Source organism: Meleagris gallopavo, chromosome 3 (genome assembly GCF_000146605.3).
Source record: "Meleagris gallopavo isolate NT-WF06-2002-E0010 breed Aviagen turkey brand Nicholas breeding stock chromosome 3, Turkey_5.1, whole genome shotgun sequence".
In the NCBI taxonomy this organism is placed as follows: domain Eukaryota; kingdom Metazoa; phylum Chordata; class Aves; order Galliformes; family Phasianidae; genus Meleagris; species Meleagris gallopavo.
In genome coordinates this window covers 13,017,784-13,043,165 of record NC_015013.2, presented here as the reverse complement: position 1 = coordinate 13,043,165, position 25,382 = coordinate 13,017,784, and the positions used below count along the sequence as shown (strand labels likewise).

Below are 25,382 nucleotides of genomic sequence, written 5' to 3'. Positions count from 1 at the left end.
TTAGGGTTGGTGTGTTGTGTCGTGTTCGTCTTTTTTATTCCCTGAATCACAGAATCAGAGAATGGCCTGGGTTGAAAAGGACCACGATATTATCTAGTTTCAACCCCCCTGCTATATGTAGGGTTGCCAATCACTAGACAAGGCTGCCCAGAGCCACGCCCAGCCTTGGACTTAAGCCGCTAGCAATCCATACAGCAACTTAGCTTGCAAGCTCAGGGACCCCCTGGCAGCAAGGTGCAGCAATAAAGTGTGTGCTCCTAAATTGAAGAGCAGCAGGATGCAGTGCTGTGCTTTGCACATGCAACTCAGTGTGTTTTGCAAAGGTCGTTCTTTCTACTCTTAGTTAACAGGTGCAGAAAATGAGGCACGAGGGACCGCAGCAGGTACTGTAACCAATTGTACCTGCTTTGAACCATAAATTAAAAGAGGGGAGGCTTAGGTGAGATGTTTAGAAGAAATTATTTACTGAGAGAGTGTGAGGCAGTGGCACAGCTGCCCAGAGAAGCTGTGGTTGTCCCATCCCTGGAGGTGTTCAAGGTTGGATGGGGCCCTGGGCAGCCTGAGCTGGTGGTGGCAGTCCTGCCCACAACAGGGGTTGTAACTGGGTAGGATTTGAGGTCCCTTCAATCCTCATCTATTCTAGGATTCTGGGTGCACCGCAGCAACAGTACAGAAACTCTGAAAATGAGGCCTAGCCTCTCAAGGTGAGCTCTCAAAGCACTGACACCTTTGAGATGAGCAGATAATTCTGCAAAAGATTGAGGAGCCAAGTTAATTCAGTGGAGTTAAGTCACGCTGGCGTGCCTGTTGGTAGCAAAACTCCTATACGTTTCTAAAAGGATGGCCCAGGTTTTCTGTCTCCTGCTCTAGCTGCCAAGCTGTGCTGCCTCCTTTCAGCAACTGGCTGTTGTGAAAGAGGAACTTGCTGTTCTGCAGGGGCTGTTTCCCAACAGGGAGGCTCAAAGGGTGGAATTGTTATTGCGGAGACTGAGGAATTACAAGCACACACACACACACCCCATTCTGATTTCTGCAAAAGGAAGTTGTAAGTTCAAAAGTGAGGATAGGAGCAACTGAGGTGATCCTACCTGAAAGCAGGGCAGGATGTGATTGACACCTCTGGGCTGATTCAGCACGCAGGCACGGCACGAGGTGTGTTGCAGTTATTTTAAGATGCTGTGGCCTGCCTGAGGGCATCACGGAGTTCGGACGCCCCACCAAATAGATGTGACTCCTCAGGGGAGGGGGTGATCTTCTGATAGCCACACCTTCCCCGTTTGCTGCCCGGGAGGAATTATATATATATGTATATATATATAAAGGCTTTATTGACAGAGAAAAATGAATAATTTGTACTGGAGGAACACAAGGGTCATTGTTCCTCTTCTGCAGCGTGAGTCATCCGGATCAAGCTGTCTGTTTGGTATATCTACTAATGTGGCAACGTGGAAAAGCTAACCCATAAGTGCTTCTTTTGTTTCCTAAAAAACAATCCCTGGGTGCCTTTTGGTATTTTTCAGTTTTTCTAAGCCTGCCATGTATTGGAACGAGGAGAGCGCAGGCACTTTCTTGGCAAATCTTCCATAACCTTTTCTGTTCCACCCTTACACAGTGCCTTCTTTTTCTGGGTTTGCAACAGAAGTGCTTTACACACCTCCGAAGTGAGAGGAAACCTTGCCATGAGCCTGAAGTCGAGCGCAACGTCACGCATCGGGCTGTACCAGGTCCAGCATGGATCCCAGCAGTCTGGACCGGAGCGTGACCTGCCCTGACCCCATCCATCACTGCTCAGCAGAAGATGCCAGCCTCACCCCGTGCACCCCCTTCCCCCCCAGCTGCTCTTTTCTGCCCACCCTTGCCCTGAGTGGGCAATTCAGCAGTGCACGTGGCCTCCCCCAGCTCCCCTCCCTTGCATAGCTGCTTGTGTCCTGCCCCTTTGGCACAGCTCTATTGCCCCATGTGTGATGCATCTGGGGAGCACGCTGCCCGCAGAGGAAGGATGACATTCATCCCTTGGCATAGGAATGCTTCTGAGAGCTTTTTTTTCTCTCTCTCTTTTTGTGCTTTTTTTAATTTTTTTTTTTTAAGGTGCCTGACTTAGCCCTTAAGTTCTTTCAGATGAGGTATTAATCAGAAGCAGGCTAGTATGCAAATAAATGTACTACTCCCAATTAGGAAAGAAAAAAAAAAAAGACGAGAGAAGGCACTTATCTCAGCACTGCTTGGGTAGCTGGAGCAGCTGCGAGAGACCTAATAGCAGGGTTGAAACCAGACTTGCCAGCAATTTCATTCTTGGCCAGACAGTCAATTTTTTCATGCTTTTGTCTGGCTGTCTCTCTGTAGGGCTGCACAAGGAGAGCAGTTTTACTTTCTTTCGTTGCTATATGTATATTTTTCTGCTGAATTCATCTATGACTGCCATAATAACTCAGTGGCACTCTGTTTCCAAGGAAGCTTGAGTGACTGAGTAATGAAGATGAATCAGGATTCCAGAAAAAGGGAAAATCCTCCTTTTCCATGCAGTGCAAGCCCAATAACCTGCTTCTGCCAACCCGACCTTACAAATAAAAAAAGAGGCCTTCATTTGTACCTCCCCATTTTCCTGTGAGTACAGTGAAAGGATTTTTTGTGTTGCCTGCTGTTGCCTGCACTCTCTGTGCCCCTTCTGCTGCAGGAAGCGGGCAGAGCGGCGGTTTTTAGTAGGAGCTCATTTCACATCCCTATGTGCCTGTTGGTAGAAGAGATCACACTCTCTGCGCTTCGCTCCGGCTGGGATCCTCCTTTGGACAAAGGTGATGTGTCTTAGAGTGCCTTTGGCTTGGCAGGAGCCTTTATGAAAATACCACAAGTTCAGACAATGCTGGTTACGAGGAGCACACGGCGCGTCGTACGTGGGAGGATTGGCGCAGAGTTTCCAGTAAAAATGAAGTGACTTAGAAAGCTCTTCTTCACCCCGGTGCATCCCAGGGAGCGTATTTGGTATCTGTGTGTCTGGGGGAGCATGGGGTACACTATGTGTTTGGACATGTCTGACTGAAGGGCTTAGGAATCGCTTAGCTCCTTGCTAGCACGCAGCGCAGGTTTCAAAGTGTCTCAGTGTATTCTTTTGCATCAAATGAAAGCCTGCCTCAGATTTTAAGCATTACAGGGGCCAGAGTTTTGTCTGCTGTGAATCAAGGGAAGGTGGTGGTGCTATGTCAGTTTGGGACAGCTAAGAGGTTGGCCTTCCACTGTCCCAGTGCTGCAGTGCAGTGCAGGCAGAAGGTATGAGGACAGCCTGCAGAGCCCAGTGAGCTGTTGCCATGCAGTTTTGTCAGCCTTTTGGGCAAAGTGAGAATGCTGCTGCCATGAGACAATTTCAGGCTGTTGTGAAAAGCTGTTTTGTGTCTCTTGGAGACTTCGTCACATTTGAGGCCATCTATTTCCAGCTCTGCTCCTTGTCAGTAAAAATGAGGTTGCTGCTTATTGCCTCTTTCTCTGGCCTCTGCACATTCAGCAGGAAGGGGAAGGCTGCCCCCAGATTTCTTTATTCGTTCTATGCTACTCTGAGCTCCAGAAAAGCTCAGGGACTTTCTGTGATCCTGTCAGCAGGTTCTAAGCAGCTGATGGGAGGCTTGGAGAAGAATGGCCTTCAAAAGCAGAGGTAGGTGGCTTCAGGGGATGGAAGCCACTTTTCACCTGCTGACTATCTCACCCTGCCCTTAGCGGTAATCCCCTGGGACTCAAGTGCCTGGCTGAATCTCTTTGGCTTTTGCACTCTCACTATGGGCATTTTTGAACTCACTGTTTGACTGATAGTTGAAAGTGTATGTCCTATTTGTTGTGAGGAAAAACACAACAGAACTAAGAGGAAAAAAAAATCTCAGCTTTGTTTCTAAAGATCAATAGCATAAGATTTTAACTTCATAGTCACTTGTTGTTCATCCCGCAGCTGGGTTAAGTCTCTTCGTTATGTACTTAGTGGAAATGTAATGGAGCTCTGCTCATTTGTGTCAGCTGGCTCTACAGTTTGCCACTTGTTTCTCCTAGATTGACCCATAAAACCCTAAGTGGGCTGGGATTTGACAGCCCAAGAGAGCACACTTGACTCTAGAGGTAGTCTTTCTTCTAATGGCACTCAGCTGACCAAGTTGAAGTACTTTGATTCTCACCTGCCTGTCTGCCTTCCTCTACTGATGAAGAATGTGGGGTGCCCTGTTCCTGGTTGTCCTAAGGCAGGGTTGGATCAGACTCTGGGCAACCTGATCTTGTCCCTGGTTATTGCAAGAGACTTGGACTAGATGGCCTTCAGGAGTCCCTTGCAACTGTAAGAATTCTATGATTTTATGATTTTGAGGCTGGAGCCAGGAGTCTGATGCCAAAGATTTTGGAAGGTCCAGCCCTCGGGGAGCTGTGACCTCTGCTTAGATAAGTTCTATGTCTGTGCTCCAATGCCCATCATTTGCTATTACCTCCTTCTCTTGTGAGATTGATCTGAAATATAAATACACATTTATTTGTAAAGAGTTGCCTACTTTTGGTGGTATCCTTTGGGTGACTTTTTTCTTCAGTTGAGTTCCCAAGAGATGGGGCACAAATCTGTGACCCTGAGGACTCAGATCTTTTAGTGAAGTCAAACAAAACTCTGAGAAGGGCTAAGGGCATAAGTACTATTTTCATCCGTGACATGAGCTTCTTAAGAACTTTGAAAAGTCTCATTCTATGTCCAAATTAACAATGCAGTGCTTGGCCCACAGCAAACAGACAAACCCAGTCTGGGCTATGATTTCACTGAGGTCATGTTAATCTGAAAAATGGATGAGTTTGACTCTGTTTCACATACCAAGTTGTCTTCCAGCACTGCCAGATGTACATCTGTGTTGGAGGATTTTAGTGGCCAGGAGTCCTCTCCATCTTCCCTTTTCTCCCTCTTCCTCTATTTGTGGCCTCCCACAGGCAGTACAAAGGTGAAGCAGGTGGCTCTGCCTTGAGTGTGGACATGCCCTAAAGGTCTCTGGAGCTCTATTCCAGCTGAAGTTGTTCCCTGACTTAAATCTTGTTTTCTTTTCCATTTTCATTGTGACAATCAGGTGCTGAGGATAAGACTGTGTTTGGAGGTGGCCAATAACTATACACTCTTTTTTTGCTGTTGTTCCCTCTGAGTATAGAGCTAGAGGAAATGCATCTCTTGCAGTCAGCTTTGTCTTTTAATGTTTGCTTTTGACACAAGGGATATGCATTTTATTCCTTAGTTTAGCATCTGTCCTAAAGCTATTGCTCTGTGTTTTACAAGTAGTATTCTCTGCAAAGAGCTGCATCTGTTGCTGTTTTCAACTGCAGTTTGCTACCTACCTTGTGAAGGTCCCTCTCAGTTTTCCAGGAGATAAGCACTGCAGTCAAAATGGATTGGTTCAGTCAAGCTCTGCAATTTAAACTGTTTGACTTCTCTGGTGTAACATGCTAAAGTTGAGATGTAAGTAAGACTATAGGTTGCACTCTGTGGATGGCGCAGTGGGAGCTGATATTTGTTCAGAATGACTGTCAGATACAATTATGAGCCTCTTGTGCAAGATCTTTGCTGGTAGACAATCCTGTGTTGAAAGAATCACTCCTAATTTGCAATGAAGTAAGGAAGATCAGAGCAGCCATCCTTATCTGCCATATTTGTTGTTCCATGTGTAACTCCTCAGGCTTCAGAGGGAAGATCTGCACCCTTAAAATGTTTATAAAAAGCTACATTCAGCAGTGGTTTCCTTCTAAACTTGGCTATGGGTTAGGAAGCAAATTCTGAATGGCATTCACCAAAGTATGTTATTAAAAACTGTGTATTTATACTGAGAAGTACTCGTGGGTGAAGCACTTCTGAACAACTTGGGCAAACCTCAGAAGTAACTTTAAGACCAAAGACATTGCACTGAAGAATGTATTCAAATATATTTTCCTACCTATCATAAGCAGATTGGACAAAGGCAAACATACTTATCTGGCTCATCACACTCCAAGAAGATCAAGTGGGAATGAATACTGAGAAAGTACCTTTTCGCCTTCCAACACAAAGGATGCAATCTGAACTCTTTTTAGCTTTGTTGCTTCCCCATTCTGGGACACTGTTGTATCATCAGTCACATAGGAAAAAGACAGATGCTGAGACTAAGGCTATACTACACAGTAAATCCAAGCATGCCTGACAGCCTTTCTTGGCCTGGGAACACAATGGTCTTTGCTAGTAAACTGCTAGCATGTTCTCTGCTGTGAGCATGGTCCTTTGCAGCTGCCACTTGCTCTGAACAATTCTGGGGCCTGATTTGGCAACTGGAGCATGCCAGGGACCATACTCAGTAGGCAGCTTGCTTGCTGCTACCCCGCTTAAGAGACTGGAAGGCTGTGCTCTACCAGCTGGCCTGAATGTATGATCGTATGGCAACAATGGCCAAGTTTACTGACAAAGATATAGCCTGACAGTAACTTGGCATGGGGTGTGCATGTGCAATACTGAAATTCAGCATGGAGCACGCTAGCTATTCACTGACATGTGCAGATATGTCAGTTGAACTCCTGGGCTTTCATGACATGCTACCTTGAAGTAGAGAGAGGTGGGACACTGAGGTCAAATTCTACCATGTTGGGTCTTGGGAACTCCCTAATGGGGTATGTGTGGAGTTGGCCTTTGCCAAGAACAAATGCTGCCTGACTCATGTAACAATGAGAAAGGAAAATCATAACTGGAGTGAGTGATCCATTGTTCTGTCTCATTCCTAGTAGTTTTCCTATAGGCAAGAGCAAATCTGGGGTGCTTTGCTCGTGATGCCAAGTCAAAGACTTGACTGTGCCATGCCTGCTGAAGCACCTGAGACAGGTTGTTAAAAATACCTACCTGATGAAACTAAGCTCAAGACTTTTGTCCAAAATGTTCATGCCTTGACTTCCATGGCTGTGCTCTTTGGTCTTGAGTATTTTTAAATACTGATGTAATCTAGTCAGAATTGCATTGCTATTTTGTTATGGAACAGAGTATTTTGGAGGCCTGAAGGTAAAGAAGACTGTAGTATTCAGAGGTGTATTTGTTTCCAGGTAATGCTTGGTTCTTTCTGCTTGGAAAGAGGTGAATGCCTGGGGCAAGTATCTGAGCACAGTTTCAAGGAGGCATTGCCATTTCTTTGATATTGATGACAAAGGGAGCCAAAGGAGCAAGACCGAGGTGAGCACAGGAGTTGTGCTGGGACAGGGAGCTGTGTGAGCTGGTAAGAAGAGACAAGGGGAGTGAACTTAGGATAGATGCTACAGTGGTACTGGCATTGTGGTATCTCTCTCTCAACCAAACATTACATGAACTGGAGGATCAGGATGCCAGGCTGAATGTGAGAAAGAAGCTATGAGCTGGTAATGAGAAGTAAGAGACCAGTAATAGGCTGCAGCCAGAGTAAGAAGGAGGGTTTGTGTGCAATTTATGGTTCAGACATTCATTTGATATCTGTTTGGCCTTCAAGCTGGGTGGAACTGCTTCATCTGGAGAAGGTGAGGCTCAGGGGAGATCTTATTGCCCTCTACAACTGCCTGAAAGGAGGTTGTAGTGAGGTGGGTATTGGCCTCTTATCCTGGGTAGCTAGCGATAGGACGAAAGGAAATGGCCTCATATTGTGCCAGGGGAGATTCATGTTGGATATTAGGAAAAAATTATCCTGAAGAGCGGTAAGGCACTGGAATGGGCTGCCCAGAGAGGTAGAAAAGTCACCATCCCAGGAGGTGTTCAAGAAGTGTGTAGATGAGGTACTCTGAGGAACATGATTTAGTGGGCAATATTGGTGGTAGATGGACAATTGGACTAGATGATCTTAGAGGTCTTTTCCAACCTTTATCATTCTATGACTCTAAGGGACAGGGTCCGTTTTCTGTGCACACACCTCAGTGATGTGTTGGTTCACTGCAGCTGGGCAGTGACTCATGACAGCTGCAGGTCTCTGGGCTCTTGCAATAATTCACAGAACAGAAGAAGGCTTTTCCTGCAGGGAGACTTGATCCTGTGTCTTGCACCCGTGCAGACTAGGCAGAAATCGCTATGAATGGCTATGGACTAATGCTTCTGGGCTATCTTGTCTTGCATAACAGCCACTTTTTTCTAGTTCTCTCTACTTTTTTTGCACGTTATGTCATTTCACACGTAAATTAATCTGGTTTGCAATAAATTATAATTTACATATGGTCCTTCAAACACAATAAAGCAACACGGAACTGTGATCAGGATTTGTGATAATTAAATAGCTGAACTTCATTCTTCTTACAGGGCTATAGGGGCAAACTAGACGTGCAGTAGTTGTTTGAGTCTTCCTGTCATCTTTCTTGCTTTCCTGTTCAGTATTTTTCTTCTGCTGAGATCTCCATGTCTCTATGACTTTCTACACAATTTAAATACAGCATAAAGAATGGGTAATCCATATTGTGGGTGCAAGCTATTATCATGGTCCTTCTGCACATAGTGTCATCCATGATATCATCAGTTTATCCAGATGTGATAAGAAACCAGACTGCATTCTAACATATTATGAATTTGCATAATTTGAGTAATGCTTGTCTAATTCTCAAATCATTGTAAATTGATTTATGTTTTCACTATAAACTTCTTGTTTGCCCCTTCCTCCCCCACTCTTCATGTCAACTGTGAATATAATTAATGTTTTTTTCTACTTCTAGTTCCAGATAACTGCTGAAACTTTTAAACAAACCAGAGCTCTGGCAGGACCCTGCTAGACGCTTCGTCCAAACATATCATCTTACAACTCAGATAAAAGGATCTGCTGGATTTTCTTTTGGCTGAGATAAGACATTTGTATTCATTGAAACCAATGTTAATGTGAGTAGAAAGAACTGAGATCTAAATTAGATAGATAAGTCATTAAAATGAGGTTATTTTCAAGACAGAACTGTATGAAAAATGGAGAGCGAGGGATGATTTGCACTGACTGTGGACTTTGTTTCATGTTGGGTGGTGCTACCACAGTATGTGTTTGCAAGTCACTGAGTAGCAGGCAGTAGGAAGTGTTGGGTTTTGAAAACTCTTAAGTTGTCCTATTCACCGAGAGAGGGCTGCAGGCAATTGGTCTGAGACATCTCCTTCTTGTCTCACTGGTACATGCAGGAGTAAAAAGAGAATGAGAAGAACAATAGACATTTGCTTCTCCGCCAAATTGGATATGGGCTTTTATTTGGGTTTCTTTTTGACTCTCCCAACCATGTTCAGTTGACATATTTTCCGCTGCCATTTAAAAATATTGCTTTGTAACAGTAAGACTTATAAAAAGAATAAACGAGACAATAAAATACATATTAAACAGTCAAATCTGGCAGATTAAAACAGTGAGGCAGTGCCCACACCCTGTCTTCACCTCATGATCCAAAGCCACCACTGAGTGCCTGGCAAGCTGCTCAAGTGGAAGTCACACAGAACACAGGCTGCTTGGAAGGGTGTCCACTGCAAGGAGATGCATCTCGAAAAGGATTGCCTGCTTGGCCCTCAGATATAGTTTTCTCCTTGTGGGAGGCAAGCTGCCTTCCATTTGTGCCTCTGCTCACATCTGATTGTGTCCCTTGCTCTGGGTCTGGTCCAAGGCCAACGGGGAGACTTTTGCTGGCTTCAGTCAGCTTTTGGATCAACGTCTTTGAAGGGAATAGTTGGTAAAAAGATTGTGTGGAGAGCTATGAAATGCTTATGCATGTTCTCTTTGACCGTAATGGCATGCTGCTCTCTGAAGTGTTGCATGCGTGAGTACAGGGCAGGAAAAAAAAAAAGAAGAAGAAAAAAAAGAGGAAAAAGTGCTAAGCCAGGAGAAAGAGGGCAGGGGAACTCGATCCTGCATGAACTGGAGCGCAGCTGCATAGCCTTGAGCACTAATGCGCATAGTAGCAAAAGTGAGGCCCAAAAGGGGAACGCTTAACTAAGTGCCTCAGCAGCACTGAGAGATGCTTAAATGCATGTCTCTCCAGACATGCCTGCTGTGAGCCTGGGTGGGAGCATTAAGGGATCCTGAGATTTAGTGCTTTATGGTGAAAAGGACCAAAGCAGCGTTTAATGTGCACCTGCACGCAGGTCCCTGCTGGGACTGGCACGAGGACCTTTCTCAGCACACGTCATGCCGCGTGGCCATGGCTTTTCATAGGCTGGTGGATATTTTCTCAGTTAGCAAACTCAGTGTTTCTGAGGGGCTGATAATGTGAATTGCATTGAATAATGATAATAATTAAAAACCAGATGAATAGATTAGGACAAACTACTGGTAGTACTACAGCCAAATAAGATGCTGGGTAAATGTTTGTTCTGTAACATCAGCTGTGACAGAAAGAAGCAAAAGACAAATGTGACCAGACAGTAAATATTATGGAACAAGCACTAGTGATCTCAAATATTTTACATTTTTTCAAGGTATGAAGGGCAGCTACACACAGATGTAGAAGGAGAGCAAGGAAATACATCAGCAGGTGGGATTTCTACTTACATCAGATCAATGGTGTATCACAGAGTGGCAGGGTTGAGCATGGAATACATCCCCAATAGCTGCTGCTTCCTAGTAAGGAGCATATCTCTAAAAAAATATTAACTGGTATAATAACTAATAATAACAGAAGTTATAATATAATAAGTTATAATATATAATATCGTTATAATAATAATAATATTAAAATAATATTAACTAAAATATTAACCAGAACCTCAGTAAGGAACCCAGAAGCAAACAATGGAAATTTCAAAGAACAGGGCACAACTGAGAATGAAATAAATTTGCTTATGGACTGAACCCAAACTGGAATTCTCCCATTCTGTGCTCAAGAAATCCATCTGGGATGCTTAAAGACAGCTGCCACAGACAGCAGGAAGAGTGAACTTCCTTTCCCCAGGCCCAGGGCTCACATGGTCCTTAGCCCAAGGGTATAATGAAAGCTTGGAAACTGCACTGACAAACGTGATGATGTGGAAGGTTTCCCTGACTGAGAAACTTTTGACTGTGAATGAGCTCCATGGGGAAGCCTGACTCAGGCTCCATAGAAAATGAGAGGGAAGCCAAGCAAATACGGAAAAGAAGAGGTAACAAAATAACTAAAGATAGCATGTGAAAGAGGGAGAAAAATTACAAGTATAAAGTTAAATAGAACTATGAATGAAGACCCAGAAATGAAAGAATCAAGAAGTAATGGTTGCTTTCAAGTACTGTCTTTTTATTTAATTTTTGGCCATTTTAAGTCAAATTATTTAAGGCTGAACAGGCCATCTAGGAAAAACGTCCAGCTTTTGGGGACAATTTTTGATATTAGCCTATGTTTGGAATTTAAATTAAGATATTGACATGTTTTGCTGGCTCTGTTATTTGGATGCTTGTATTCAACACATTCCTTCAGGCATTGTTTTGTCAGCAGTCATTGGGTGTGTGTGTGCGTGTGTGTGTGTGTGTGCATGTGTGTGTGTGTGTGCGTGTGTGCATGTGTGTGCGTGTGTGTGTGTGTGCGCGCGTGTGTGTGTGTGTGTGTGTGTGATCTATGGAGGAGGAGGAGGAGAAAGCATAGCTTTCCCCAAATGGGAGTCATGACCAACAAGCTTAGTAGGTCAGAGTTGAGGATTTAAAAGGGAAGGGAAGGGAAGGGAGGAAAGGAAACGACTAAGTAGTTCCCCTTAAACCCTAACGGTAGGGTACGTACTAGTACGAACCAAACGAACGTACTTAAGGTAGTACGAGTAGTAGAGTTAAATAAAAAAAAAAAAAGTTTAATTTCCTTTCTTCCACTTGATGAGGACTGAGTGAAGTGTGACAAGCACAGGACCTACTAGCCAGCCTGGATTTTCCAGTCACTGTATTTTTACGATCCATGCTGCAATGAAAAATATGAATAGCTCATTACAGCTAATGAGATGAGGACATTCTTCTCAATGCCAGGAGTCTTTACAGGCCAAGCAGGTCACTCACTCCTTGACATATCACTCCAGGCTGCTGCTGTGCCCCTGTTAGCTCAGATTTTTATTGTGTCTTTGGAGTGCAGACACATCCCTGACAGACAACTGCACGAGGGCTGCTGATTTTCAACCAGATAAGGTCATCACAGCTTGAGCGCAGGAAGATCCTCTTGAAGCTTTGATAAGAAGGGTAGCAAGGACTTCCCAAAACGCAGGAGATATACACATATGTATACCCATCTGAAACTGAATAGAGCAATTGCCATACATACTCAGTTATTACTTTCCGTATGCAACTTGTTCCAGAGGTTTCTGAAGGTTTTAGCAAATGCAGATTTGATAGCATTTGAAGTGAAGATTGAATCAGAGATCTGGGTGCTGGACATTAAAAATATTGTTGTTTGGATTGCCTGGTTAAGGGTTTCATTGCTAATTTCTGGCACACTACTAAGCTTGCAGGAGAAAGGTAAGACAAACTTTCAGCCTGGGAGAAGGGATGTGGTGGTTATTTGTTTGTTCAGGAGTGTGTCTGTGGCTTCCAAAAAAGCTAATGGGAATGCACATGTGTATCTATGAGGAAGAATTCCCATCTTCTATGTAAAACACTTCCTTCTTATTTTATGTTTACTGGGGAGACAGCTCATTGTTCTCTATCTGTCAAAATCCTTTGTGCTATTTCAGGGTCAAACAGTCTCATCAGCAATAGGTGATTTAAACTTCTTTGGTATCATAGAATCACCAAGGTTGAAAAAAACCTCTAAGATCATCCAGTCCAACTGTCCACCTACCACCAATATTTCCACACTAATCTATGTCCTTCAGTACATCTAAATGTTTCTTGAACACCTCCAGGGACAGTGATTCCACCACCCCCCTTGGCAGCCCGTTCCAGTGCCTGATCGCTCTTTTGGAGAAGAAATTTTTCCTAACATCCAACCTGAATCTTCCCTGGTGCAACTTCAGGCCATTCTTTCTTGTCCTTTCACTAGTTATGCAGGACAAGAGGCCAACACCCACCTCACTACAACCTTCTCTCAAGTAGTTGTAGAGAGTGATAGGGTATCAGCTGAGAACTAGTGGTTGCTCAAATCAGGCAGTAGTCCATGTTGAATGCTGATTCCAGACATAAGAATCTGACTTCCCTAATACATTTGAAAGGCCTGGGCAGTGTGATGGACGTGATTTGCAAGCCAGCAGAGCCTTGCCTCTTGTGGGTCGCATCTAATGGGTTGGTGACCAGACATTGCATCCCACGCCCAAGCCTGCAAATCTGAAGAGCCCTTTTCTGGTCTGGATGCTGTGGAAACATACTGAAATATATATTGAAAAAATGAATTAAAAATAACAAAATAATGCTAGATGGGAGGTTTAAAATCACTTTCTACTGAAAGTATCACATTGCCATAAATTTGTCTTGATAAAAAATAACACTGCAGTAGATATACAACAGGTGCTTTCAAATTGTAAGCAATGACACAGCTGAAGTAACAATGCATTTTTTCCCATGAATTTAAAAATGCTATGCTGTCCTTTTATTAGAGTTCAAATTAGACAACCTATTAAACTACTCAGTGCTCCTACACTGTGCTCTAGAAAGCAGTATACATTTTGAAAAAGAGTTTTTTTTCTCCTAGTCAATCTGTTCAATCAGAGGCAGATAAATCATTTGGATTATTTAATCCTTTCAAGTGCTTTGTGGATGATCATGATCACTGTTACTTAACAAACTGCCTAAATTCACACCTTCTCATGGAAATAGACACCTACTTTACACAGACCTGGTGACAGTTGGGTAGTTCACAGTAGAAGGAAGCTGAAGAAATTTTGCCTAAGCTTTCTTTTCTTTTTCTCCAGTTTGTATTTATTTAACTAACACAAACCTCAGTGACACCTTGAATAAGCTTTATGCAATTGCACCTTGCTTTGCATTGCAGTGGCCTGGAAACATCACATTTCTGTGACTCAGCAGAGGACATTTTTCTGGAGAGGCACTCCACCTGAGGTATGTTATCTTTGTTATCTGCTCTTGACAGTTCCCTTACAATCAATTAGTGAAGTGTATTCTTTCAATTTGAGTAGCTTGTTTAAACTATTTATTGCTTAAGCTAATTTATTGTTTAAACTAATTTATGCTAATTTGAGGTACCCAAAATAACAGCTAACAACTTTTCCAAAGATTTAATGAAAAATATTTACAGCATCAGACTGTAAATTAAATTTAAAAGCCTTGGCAACAAATATGTGCAAATGTGTCATTAATGTTGCACAAACAGCACAAACTTTGCCTCTCGTAATATAATAAAAACATCCTTAGTTTCAAGAAAATTGAATTCAATAAAATTGAAACCGTCCGGACAGAGGGTTGAAAAACAATCCCTGATGCCTCTGAGAGGAAATGCTTGTATTCTTTTAATTCAAAGTAGAATGAAAAATTTTGGATAGCCTTGAAATTATACTTTGAAATTATGAATAGCAATTGCAGAAAATTACGACGTGAGTATATGCATTTGTTGGTGTTGACTTAGAGAGGTCTTTTGGCTCTTCAGTGGCTCACAGCTGGAAAACGTTTAGAGATAGGCAGCCTTATTAGCTTGTTATTAGTTTCTCCTATCATGTCTCATGGGTAACATCAAAAATACAATACTGCTTTATTCCCCTTTGTCACTCCATTAGATTTCCACTTAAATTCCCATTCTACCATGAGCTCTTAAACACAACTTTGATTTGCATCTCCTCCTGTACTATAGTAAAAGCCATAAGAAACATTACAAAAATACAAACATAGGTTTGAATTATGACCGTTTTTAGATGATTCAATTAGCTGCTAATAGGTGTTCACAGAGGTATGTTGTAATGGGAAGTCAGGTTGTAGTTAATGGTTACCATAAGCTGGGACGGTGTTAAAAACAGCCATCCTGTTTAGCTCAGCCACACAATCAGAGCTCTGTCTTTGGAAGTTAGTGTGGAATACTGAATAGGCAGAACCTGGGCTTTCGCTGGTAATTTTATTACTTTTCCTCTAGTGCTCAGATGATATGAATAGGAATGGCTCTATAGAACCATGTAAAGAAGAGCCCTATTAACCCGTAACAATTCTCTTGAGGAATTTTGCATCCCTGTAGGGTGCTTGTTACCGCAATTATGTTTTCCATTATGGATTTTCTTTGGAATGTGCAATCCACGTACAAAAATCAGATAGCTGTGAGTATGACTTAGTTCATCGCCAACACAAAGAATGAGCCCGTTCATGGCTTAGGATTTTAGAACACAGGTAACCACGGCAGAAGGCTAGAGAAATGGAAAAGAGTCTTGTCATCTGATCTTTCCATCTGTGTTACAACTCAAAGATAATTTCACAATTCTGTCCAAACTCGTGCTACTGTATTACAGAATGTTCTTAGTCAGGATATTAAGTGACATCTGATTATGAAAAGGAAAGGATAATACAGGAAAAACATACAGTGTGCAGACAAGCCAAATATACAGTGGTATTAACCATTGCAGGCACATTCACATATCAGCATGTGTAAGTAGAGCGGGGGAGTGTCTTGCAATATGTCTGGTATGTGGATCTGCTGATCCTACTAATTAATATTTATTTTTTGTATTATAACATCGTCTAGAGACCTTAATTAAGGCTCCACTGGGCATATTTCTGACATGTATAGCAAAAGGCAGTCACTGACCCCAAAGAGCTCCCAGTCTATCCAGATGGCATAAATGAACAGGAAACTGAGACAGGAGCACAAGCTAACGCTTCACCAAGGAGTTGCTGTGAGTGAACACTGAATGAGGCAGCTGAGTTCCATCGATGATGCACAAAATGAACAAGGCATGTAAGAGAAGATGTGGTAGCAGATACCATGCTAAGTACTGATCCATGACAGCTAGATGGTAGGAAGGGGAAAGGTTTAGTCCTGAGCTCTTCCCCAGGCAAGGCTCTGAGCACAGAGGTCTATTTCTGGAGACAAACACCACAGCCCTGTCCCTAGATGTAAACTGCATCCCTATGCTAGAGAACTGCTGAATGCAAGGTCTGCTGATGCACCAGGACCTCCAAACCTTTTAAACCAGCACTCAGCACTGAGAGAGCTTCTTTCTGAAGATGAGAAGAAGTGAGGTTGTTTCTTAGCTCACATGGGAGAGACTGAGAGAATGGGGATGGGAAGGTCCCCATTCAGTCCTAGCTGTGCTTATTCTCCCCCAGACATTGTTCCTCCTCAAAGTCCCATTACAGGAACGCAGACCTTGGGCAGCTGAGGAAAAACGAGTGGAGGACCTTACAAGCTGGAAAACATGAATATTGAAATAAAGAGCTAGTGAGTGAATCTTCCTGAGGCAAGACGGAGAGGGCTGAGCAACATGCCTGAGAGGCAATTTAACAGGGAGGGGTTAGGCCTAATTAATCGTTGGGATGAGGAGGTGGGTCAAGCGACAAGTGTTCTACTGAGCATGCCTCAGGCTGAGTCTCCCTTTCAACACATGCTTTATTAACACTCAGAGAGCAGCGGCTCCCTGTATGGGGAAAGACTGGCTTTGGGAGTGGTGGAGTAGTCTACCTCCTTTCCTTAAGCAAAAATGTCCCATGTAGGCAGACCAGAGGAGCTTCTCCAGTTAAAAGACATTCATAGGCAAATGTTTCAATTGTGCTATTTTAAGCTACGAAGGACCTTCCAGTAAGTGACTGAGTTTGATGAAGTGCTGTTGTAAAGCAGGAAGATTTGGTAGGAGAAAAGAAGTAAACTCTCTTAAGCTCTTCATTGCGATGATCGTATGCAAAGAAGAAGGATATCATATACTGCTAATTTAAGGTCAATGAGGCTCTGTTCCAGAATGAGTTAAGACAGTGTTGTTTTCTTCCATTGAAAAGCATAGGTTTGAGATGCACGTGCTTTGAAAGGTGCTGGTTCTTCAGTAAGGTGCTATTACAAGGCAGCTGCCAATTTAGCCCCCATTGCTAGGGACTGGCAGAACTGCCAGCCAGCCTGTTTGGCTGGCCAATACTTGAGATGGAAGCAAGCTATTGTATGTGAACTTGCACGCTTTCTGATTGAAAAGAAAAGCTGGTCTGCAATAGGTTGCATTTCCTCCAGCCTTTTGAGTGGCAGGTAGAAAGAACTGGACCAAAGCTCTGAAACAATAGCAAAGCTCCAGTCTGCTGGCAACCACTGGCTCAAATGAGCTGTGAATGCTTTCACCTACATAAAGAAATAGGAGCAGCTGGAAGATCATTCTGCTCACCGATCCTGCAGTGAAACTGTTTCCTTCTAAATTTTTATGTGGGGACTTTTGGTCTTGTTGCTTCATCTCAGTGTCACTCAGCATGATTTTGGACTTAGTGATTTGGAAATGCTTTTGTAACTTGTAGGCTTACAGAGAACACAGAACAGTCTGGAAAGATTTCATGGGAGCATTTGGAGATTTTCAGAACAAAACCCAAGAAAGTAGTTTAGCTCTGTGAATGCTGAGAGAATCCCTTACAGCTCAGCAAACTAACTCCACAATTGGTTTCATGAGGGATATCAAAGCATTAGAGGCTTGGAGGAAAGCAACTGAAAGGGTGAAAAGAAACAGAAAACCCTCAAGATAGCAACAAATGCCAAGGAAGTTCTACTTATTTAGCCTTCAAACAAGTCACTTGTCACAGGTTAAAGCTACCTAAGGAGGATCAATAATGGAGAATGAGGGATTACGTAGTTCAGTAGACAGATGTAACAGAATGTGTTGGCCAGGAGTTGAAGCTAAGCAGCTTCAAACTGGTACCCAGGTGTGCATTTTTGACTGTGAGAATAATTAACCATTGGAACAACTTACTAAGAATTGTGGTAGATTTTCCATGATTGCGTATTTATTGTGGTTGTTGTTCAACCACAGCTATTGAACTTGATGTATGAACTGCTTAGCATAATCCTACAGTCTATGTTGTTAAAGATGTCAGACAGAAAGATTTTAGCTAGTTCCTCTGGCCTTAACATCCAAGCATTTTTGTAGGATGGGGAAATTTATTTTCTCCATCCTAGCACAACAGCCACAGGCACTGACAGGGTTGCTGATGGTATTATGGAAGGGCTTGTAAGAGTCTGAGTCTCCAGGCATGCCAGCTCAAATCCAAACAGGCTAGACTGAGAGTGGACTGTATTGAGCACAGTGTTGAAACATAAGCTGCATTTAATCATCTTGCTCCTGGATGGGTGTGCCACCTGCAAACTGGAACTAGGTAACCTGGATCTTAAAGACAGTGTCATCCTTGTACAGTGGGTTTAGGGTGAAGTCCTGAAATGAAGGTGGCTACGCACTATTTGCTCTATTCCATACAGCCAGTGCTGCTGAAATAAAGCTACTTAGCTTTTGGTAGGAAGGATGGGACACTAATGATCTTTAGTTAAAAAAATAATAATTTCATGCTTGGGTCCCACTCGTTTGGATTTCATTGCTTGTCTTTTTACATCAAAATCTCATTTATTGCCTTCTAAGGAGAACCCTCAGAGCTTTTGACATCCTTTGAGAGGACTAGAGGGAGGCTAAAGGCTGTGGCGCTCATGCTGCCGTCTCATTTTACATATACACATATCTTCAGAGAGGTGATATTTGAAAGGGCAAATAGCAGAAAGTTTTTGAAAGCAAAACTGCACAAGATTACATCTTACAGCTCAGATTTTCCTTTGAAGCCAGAAAAATCCAATCAGCAAGAGTCTGATGTTTTCTTTCAATTGCCTACAGTGAGAAGAGTTGTACCCAAATAAGCACTGCCTGTAAAATTACACTCATGCCAATCTGAAGTAGTGATGATGGGAGATGCTCTCATGAAAGCCTCTATCTGTCAGGCTGCTTGCCTTTTAAGACACATTGGTCTTAGTGGCCATCTAGAAATGCTGTGGGGCCACAGTAACAAAGTGGGGATTTCCCTTGAGGATCTAAAGCAAGCAAACCCACACATGCAGAAGCTCCCTCCTTTATTCCTTTGTATTATATGAAGCCAAGGTCTTGGAGAAGAGTGGGGGAGACCTTCTTAAGGCCACGAGAAGGCAAGTGGCCTGCCTTTGTACTGGAGTTTCTGTGGGTGAATTCTGAAGGATTTTTGTATCTTGGGATTTGTATCAAAAGTGAGGCAGCTGGAAAAAGAATTGGAGCAAAAATGTTTTGATCGAAATAGTTGTGCTCCTGAGAATGTTAAATCTTCTTATAATCATCTATGAAATCAAAGACTGACTTCCTCTCTAGGTGGAAACTTGCTTCCAGCAGATGGAGATGGGAAACAGAGGACTGACTGATTAAAAAAAAGATCACAATTAAACGTCATTCTCAAGAAGAGAGGCTTGCTGAAATTGAAGAGATTTATGTGTGAGATTTAAAGGTCCATGGTGTTGGAAGACTACACCAGAAGGAAAGTTTGTTTGATAATTACACTGGGAATACAGGAAGGAAAGACTAATTCCTGTGCTGTAAGGGAGGCACGGGTTGACAAGTAGAGGAGAATTGCATGAATCTGTGTAGAATTATTTATTAAGGAGTTCCATCTAGGTGTGTATGGCTGTGTGCAATACAGTGCAAGAGAAACATGTGGAGATGTTGAGTAGAAATTCCTAGTGCCTACAGGGAGGTAGAGAGGAAGACTGATCATGTGTGATTAGACACTGATCGCTGGCTCTCAGGAAACAGGGGGTCAGTTCCTGCCTTGGCTGCACATTTCCTAGGGCCAGACATTTAATATCTTTGGTCCTGGTTTTCCATCTGTAAAATTGGAATAACATTTCTTTTGGCCTTATTTGTTTAGGCTGTGTGATCAAGAAGACTTTTCTCTCTTCCGTTATGTATGCAGTGTTTAACACAATGGGTACCCTGACTCTCCTTCTACTTACTTACGGTGCCGTGCTGATATCAATGTGAAAAAGGGAGGGAGAAGCTGGGATGAAATCCTGGTTATCAGGAGAGTCTTTGCCACTGTTCAGGCAGAGGGCTGAAGGCAGAGGGAGAAGCATGGAAGAAGATTAAAGCTGAAGATAGGGAGGAAGAAAAAAGATTGGATGACAAAATGACTGAAGCTGAATGCTGGATTTTCTGAGCTCACTGAGGGTTTTGAGGGAGGTTCTGAGATTCTGAAGTCAGCACTTGCAAATGAACCGCAGCTGAGGTTCATAGCACAATTCTCGTGCAGCCTGGGTCACTTATTTAATATTAGCAGTAAAGGTCTGGGATCACACACTATAGGACGCAAGGAGGGTGAGCAGGTAGTGCTGTCCATCAGGCAGGGGTTTGGTTCTAGGTTCAGTATAATTGTCTTGCCATGATTCTTCCCCACAATATGGCCCTTACTGTTTTTAGGCAGCTCCAAGGTGGTGAAGTAGAGTGAAGCACATGAGGTGCCTGGGATGAGACTTCCTATGCACACACAAACCAGAGAGCACTGGTTAGATATCTTGCACTTTTTCCAAATTAGACTTGGTCTATACTGTGGGATTGGCAACTTCACAGGGTAGTTATGTGATACTCTTGTGTGGAAAGATTGGCGAGGGAGGCATGGAAAGGAAGAGCATTAACAATACCATCGTTCCTGGCGTGCCTGGACCACTATTCTGAACAGTGCAGGCTTCTTCTGAGGCCTTTGCACAGACAGGAGTGTCTGAGAGTCTCACATCAGATGCACCGTTCTAAAAAACGGGCAACCTGCTTCACTGTGTACTTCAAAGTAGAATGGAGAGTGGTCTGCCTCCGGGGCTCTGCCAATGTGTTTGGGTTTTTCTGGATCGAGAGACTGACCAGTGCAGATTCAAGGGATATTTGTATTTGTTGTTTCTAATTTGTCTAAAAAACACATGTACCAATGGTTCTTCCAGATCTCAGTTTGGAAATGAAATATACTGTTCATTTGGATGAAAAAAAGAATCTTGGGGAAAAAAATAAAAGAGAGAGAGAGAGAGAATTTATTACTTGGATATTCCAGAAGTGGCTTTTTCCCCCTTTTTCCCTCTCTCTCTGAAATACCTGCCCAGTTATGAGCTTGAGAGATTCAGGACTTGTCTACACAGGGAAATTTATCGTCCTAATTATGCCAGTATAATTAGGCTGATAAATTTGCCTGCATATACAAGCCTTAATTTTGAAAGCTCCATTGTCTCCAAACACAAGTCTAGTGAGCAGTTGTATTTTAGGCCCCTGAGCTGTGCTTGCCAGCTGTGGGCTGACTGCCGAAGTCTTTGACCGAGTTTCCTCATTTCAAAGCAGTGGGTCTCTTTGGATATTAAAAGTCTGCATTAAATTAAACAGGAAGGTATCAAAGGAGTCATATTTTGCTGAAGCGACTTGCAGTTTCTTGTGAAACGTATCAGCTGGGGTGTGTAGGTCACTGCTGCCTCCTGCTTGGTGAAATGTCAGACCTGCTTGAGTCTCTGTATCTCTGATATTTGGCTTATTTGTGCAATAGGACTGTGATTATGGATCCCTCTTTAGGAAAGACATGGAGAATTCGGGTTTTATGGTGAACACACAGAGACAGGCTCTTCCTATGGCATAGGTGCACTGCAGTGGTGATTCCTACAGTCATATAATGGGTACCTGTTTTTGCACATAATTGCAGAAACATTGCCCCAGAGGTAGGAAGACTCTTTGGTGAGTTTTTAAAAAGAAAAAGATGTACACAATTTTGAAGATACTTAGCTCTTTCTCATTGTGGTTTTGTGCAAAAATGTCTTGGTTTGCATATACAATAAGCTAGACAGATGTGAAGCTGGGTATTTAGCGAATACACTGTATGGTCTTGTGGCTCAGGCATGATTGCTTCTCCACAGCTATGTAAGAAAATGAATACTCACATGATCTAGGCTTCATTACAGAAAGGCTGCCTGAAATAATAGCTGCTTCCTTCTCAAAAATAGGCATTGTTCAAAAATATAGGGCTGAGTTGGCTTGCGTGTGTGGCAGTACCTTGCTAGTGGTTGCTTTGTGAAGATTTACATTTCCCTGGGAGAGAAACAGTAGACATCTCCTCAAGGAACATGGATTGATGTCAGTAGAAACAAGATTCTAGAAAGTGCTGATTGTTAGAACAGCCTTGAGAAAAGAGGAACCTCTCAGCACAGCCTAGCTTGACGTGACCCTGAACATTAGAGTGGCAATCCACATGTGTGTTCACTTTCCAGTGTGGGTGTGTTCGGGTGTATAAGTGTGCATGCAGAGCTAGAGAGTGTCACCAAGAGCATTTGTGCTCATACAATGCTTCCATGGAGCTGTGTACCCTCAGTTTGGAGAATTTGGTCTGTTGAGTATCATCTTCCTGCTGATGTCTCCTAAGATCCAACACAGATCTGGATTTAACTTCTTCAGAGGAACAGTTTGCATTTCCAGACCCATTAAACCTGGTGTTCTTGATATTTCAGGAAAACACTGGAGCCTGGTTGTAGTGCAGAGAGAGCAGGATTTAGGGAGGAGCAATCAAAACTTGGACTCTTGATGGGCAAATCTCACAGCATTGCAAATCAAGCCACATATGGGCAGCAGGAGGAAAGGGTACATGACAGTTTCGTCTCGGGTCTTCTCCAAATGCCAACAGCAGGCACACTTGATTCCCCTTCCCTTTTTCAGGACCTGATGTTCTTATGTTTTCCAGCACTGAACAACCTCTGGGAATGAAAAATATCAGCGTGACTCTGCTTTTCCCATGTTGCTGCTCCAGCTCTAATGCATTTCCAGCTCTCCTTGAAAGCACAGATCCTTGTGTGTAGATCAGGGAAATATGCATTGAGGCTGAATTTCTCTGTGTTGCTCTGCTGGTGCTAATGGTGGAAAGGAGCCATCAGGCTCTATTTTATTTACGAGCCTGCAGGAGGGTGCATATTGCCCACCAGTCATACACAGACATGAGTTATCATTGAATCAAGATGTCTATGAGCTGCAGACCTGGTTGCCCCATTGCCTTGCCAATTTCCTCTATTTGCTTGTTTTTGCAGAGCCTGTGAGGACTTTGTGCCCCAGCATCATTTTCCCCTCTGTCAGACGTGGTTGAAATTGGAAATCAGATTGAAATATTAGTAGGGAGACACACACACACATACCTTAAACATCCAGTGCATGCGTGACTCATCCCATTACATTTTTTGGTGCTGAAAGATGACACTGAGATGCAGACCCAGAGAGCTCCCAAATATCCCGGTGAGAGCAGCAGGACAAGTGGAGGATGTGAAGAAACATGAGTCAGGCAGGTACAGAGGATAATGTCACAGAGCTGCCAGGTGGCCACTGGGAGCTGCTGCTGGAGGGGACCTGGGTAAGTGGGTGAGTGCAGGTGAAACCTTCTCAGCCAGTCTGTGTGGGATGCCTGCTGTCAGGGAAAGATGCTTGGCTGTGATGGGAGAGGGTGAGTGCTCTTTGGAGTCCTGTTCATCTTCCTAGTATGAGAAACCCATTTCGTAAAGGAGAGAAGTTGCCTAATCTTGCTATGGCATTTTCCTTTGTCCGCTTATCTGGCATTTCCTAGCCATTGATGGACAAGTAAAATCTTCCTGTTGTGACGGTGTGAAATCCTACGTATGCAGGCTGGTATGCAGAGCTGACACAACACGAGCTCGCCTTGCTGGGGCGACGTTAATGTGCCTTAATGACAGAAAGCTCCAACACAAGGTGCAGCACAACATTTTTCACACATCAAGACACTGAATGGAAGTTTGAAGAATTTCCTGCTGTTTAGAAGATCTTCTTTCTCATCTCTTTACATACTGTCAGTTAAATAGGGCCCTATTAGTGATCTTTGGTTAAAACGTTTTTTACAGTCTTCCCTCTCCTCTCCTCTCCTCTCCTCTCCTCTCCTCTCCTCTCCTCTCCTCTCCTCTCTCTCCTCTCCTCTCCTCTCCTCTCCTCTCCTCTCCTCTCCTCTCCTCTCCTCTCCTCTCCACTCCTCTCCTCTCCTCTCCTCTCCTCTCCTTTCCCTTTTTGGCCTTTAAAACCTGTGTCTCTGACTGTGATCTGTGCAAAAATTATATAAAATAGGAATCCCAATCCTCTAAAGAATTAAGGTTTACCAACTTCTTATAAACCTTATAAAGTTTGTATTTACCTCCTTAAAAAAAAATAAAAAAAATTAGCACATCTGTAGGAAAAAAAGGAAAAAAAGGAAAAACATGTTTTCAAACAGGACAGCAGAATATTAAATATGCTTTTTGTGTAAAACCGAGCTGGGAAATAGAATAATCACCTGTCAAGGCATTTAGTTAATATTTACTATTTAGCATCTATATCTCTGTACCAGACAGGTGTCCCACAGGAGTGAGGCTTCCTTTGTACTAACAACTACAATACAAACACACAGTGAGAGACAGATACAGGCGCAAACCCATCACAGTGCATGTATCACAGTAGTAATTTAGCACCCATTCATTGTAGTCTTAAAAGCTCCTCATTGTGATCAGTTCAGATCTTTCCCCGGTAATTCTAGAAGTGAAGTCCATTGTACAGCATACTGATGTTTTACTGAATAAGTGGTTTGAAGTTGTGAGTTGGAGCACCCCGGTAGCATTTCCATCCTCTACTGCATCAGTGCAGTATAGAGATTTATCCTTCCTCTGGATGCAATAGCATTTAAGGGCTCTTTGAAAATTACACAGGAAAATAAAAGTTTCTGCATTTGGGCTCTGCAGTTGTCAAGCCTATTCTCTGTGTCAGGCTGAAAAACTAATTTTGTGAATCCTTTATTTATAGTAACTTATGAATTGAGAGCTCATTTTTGACAGTATTTTTGCAGTGAATCAGTACTGAAAATCACAGGGAATTCTGGCGATTTTAACTGAACTTTCTCAAACATTACGACTCATGAAAAATTTGACAAATTATGCGATCTTGTATTTGATAGCATGTCCTGGGACTTTTTTAAGCTCTTTACAGCAGTCTATTCATTTTAACTCTGTTTCAATAATGTTATATATTTACTTTTCCAAGTGAAATGTGCTGTGCCCTATAAAGCATATATCCCAATTTATATGTGTCAGTTTGAACTAGTTTAAAGTTACAGTTTCACACTGATCAAATGATTTTCTAGTAATGTGATTATTTCTTAGTAATTGTATTTGAAAGACATTTTGAAACGGTTAAACATTGTTCCTATCAGCCTTCTGGAAAAAGAAAGCATAATGAAAAAATGGTACTTGTGCTTTGCTGTTTTATACTGTACAACCTTGCTATGTATTTGCTGTTTTTCCACTGCTTTGTAGTTTATAATATTCCTAACTGAACATTTGCACCCAACTTCTTCCTTGTGGGCGTAGATTGTATTTTATTTTATTATTTCACCATTTTGCCATCTGTAACATTTAGCCTTCATCTGCACAGCTTTCTACAGCAGCCAATGTGTCACATAACTTCTCTTACGAGTCTCCTGAAGTCCTGGGGGTCAGCCTGCAAAGTGAAAAATGCAGAGATCTAGGAATGGCTCAGCCAGCTGAAAGTTACGGGAAGGGAAAGGCTCCAGTTTCACTGAAGGAAA

At 42.8% G+C, this 25,382-nt stretch overlaps 1 long non-coding RNA gene across 1 annotated transcript in view; it reads left to right on the top strand.

Moving 5' to 3' along the window:
- LOC116216427 overlaps window positions 1-25,382 on the top strand; it is a 35,422-nt gene extending 10,040 nt beyond the window's left edge. The window contains exons 2-3 of the long non-coding RNA XR_004159146.1: window positions 13,849-13,916; window positions 25,229-25,382. This is a non-coding gene — a long non-coding RNA (uncharacterized LOC116216427). The remainder of the gene's footprint in view (window positions 1-13,848; window positions 13,917-25,228) is intronic.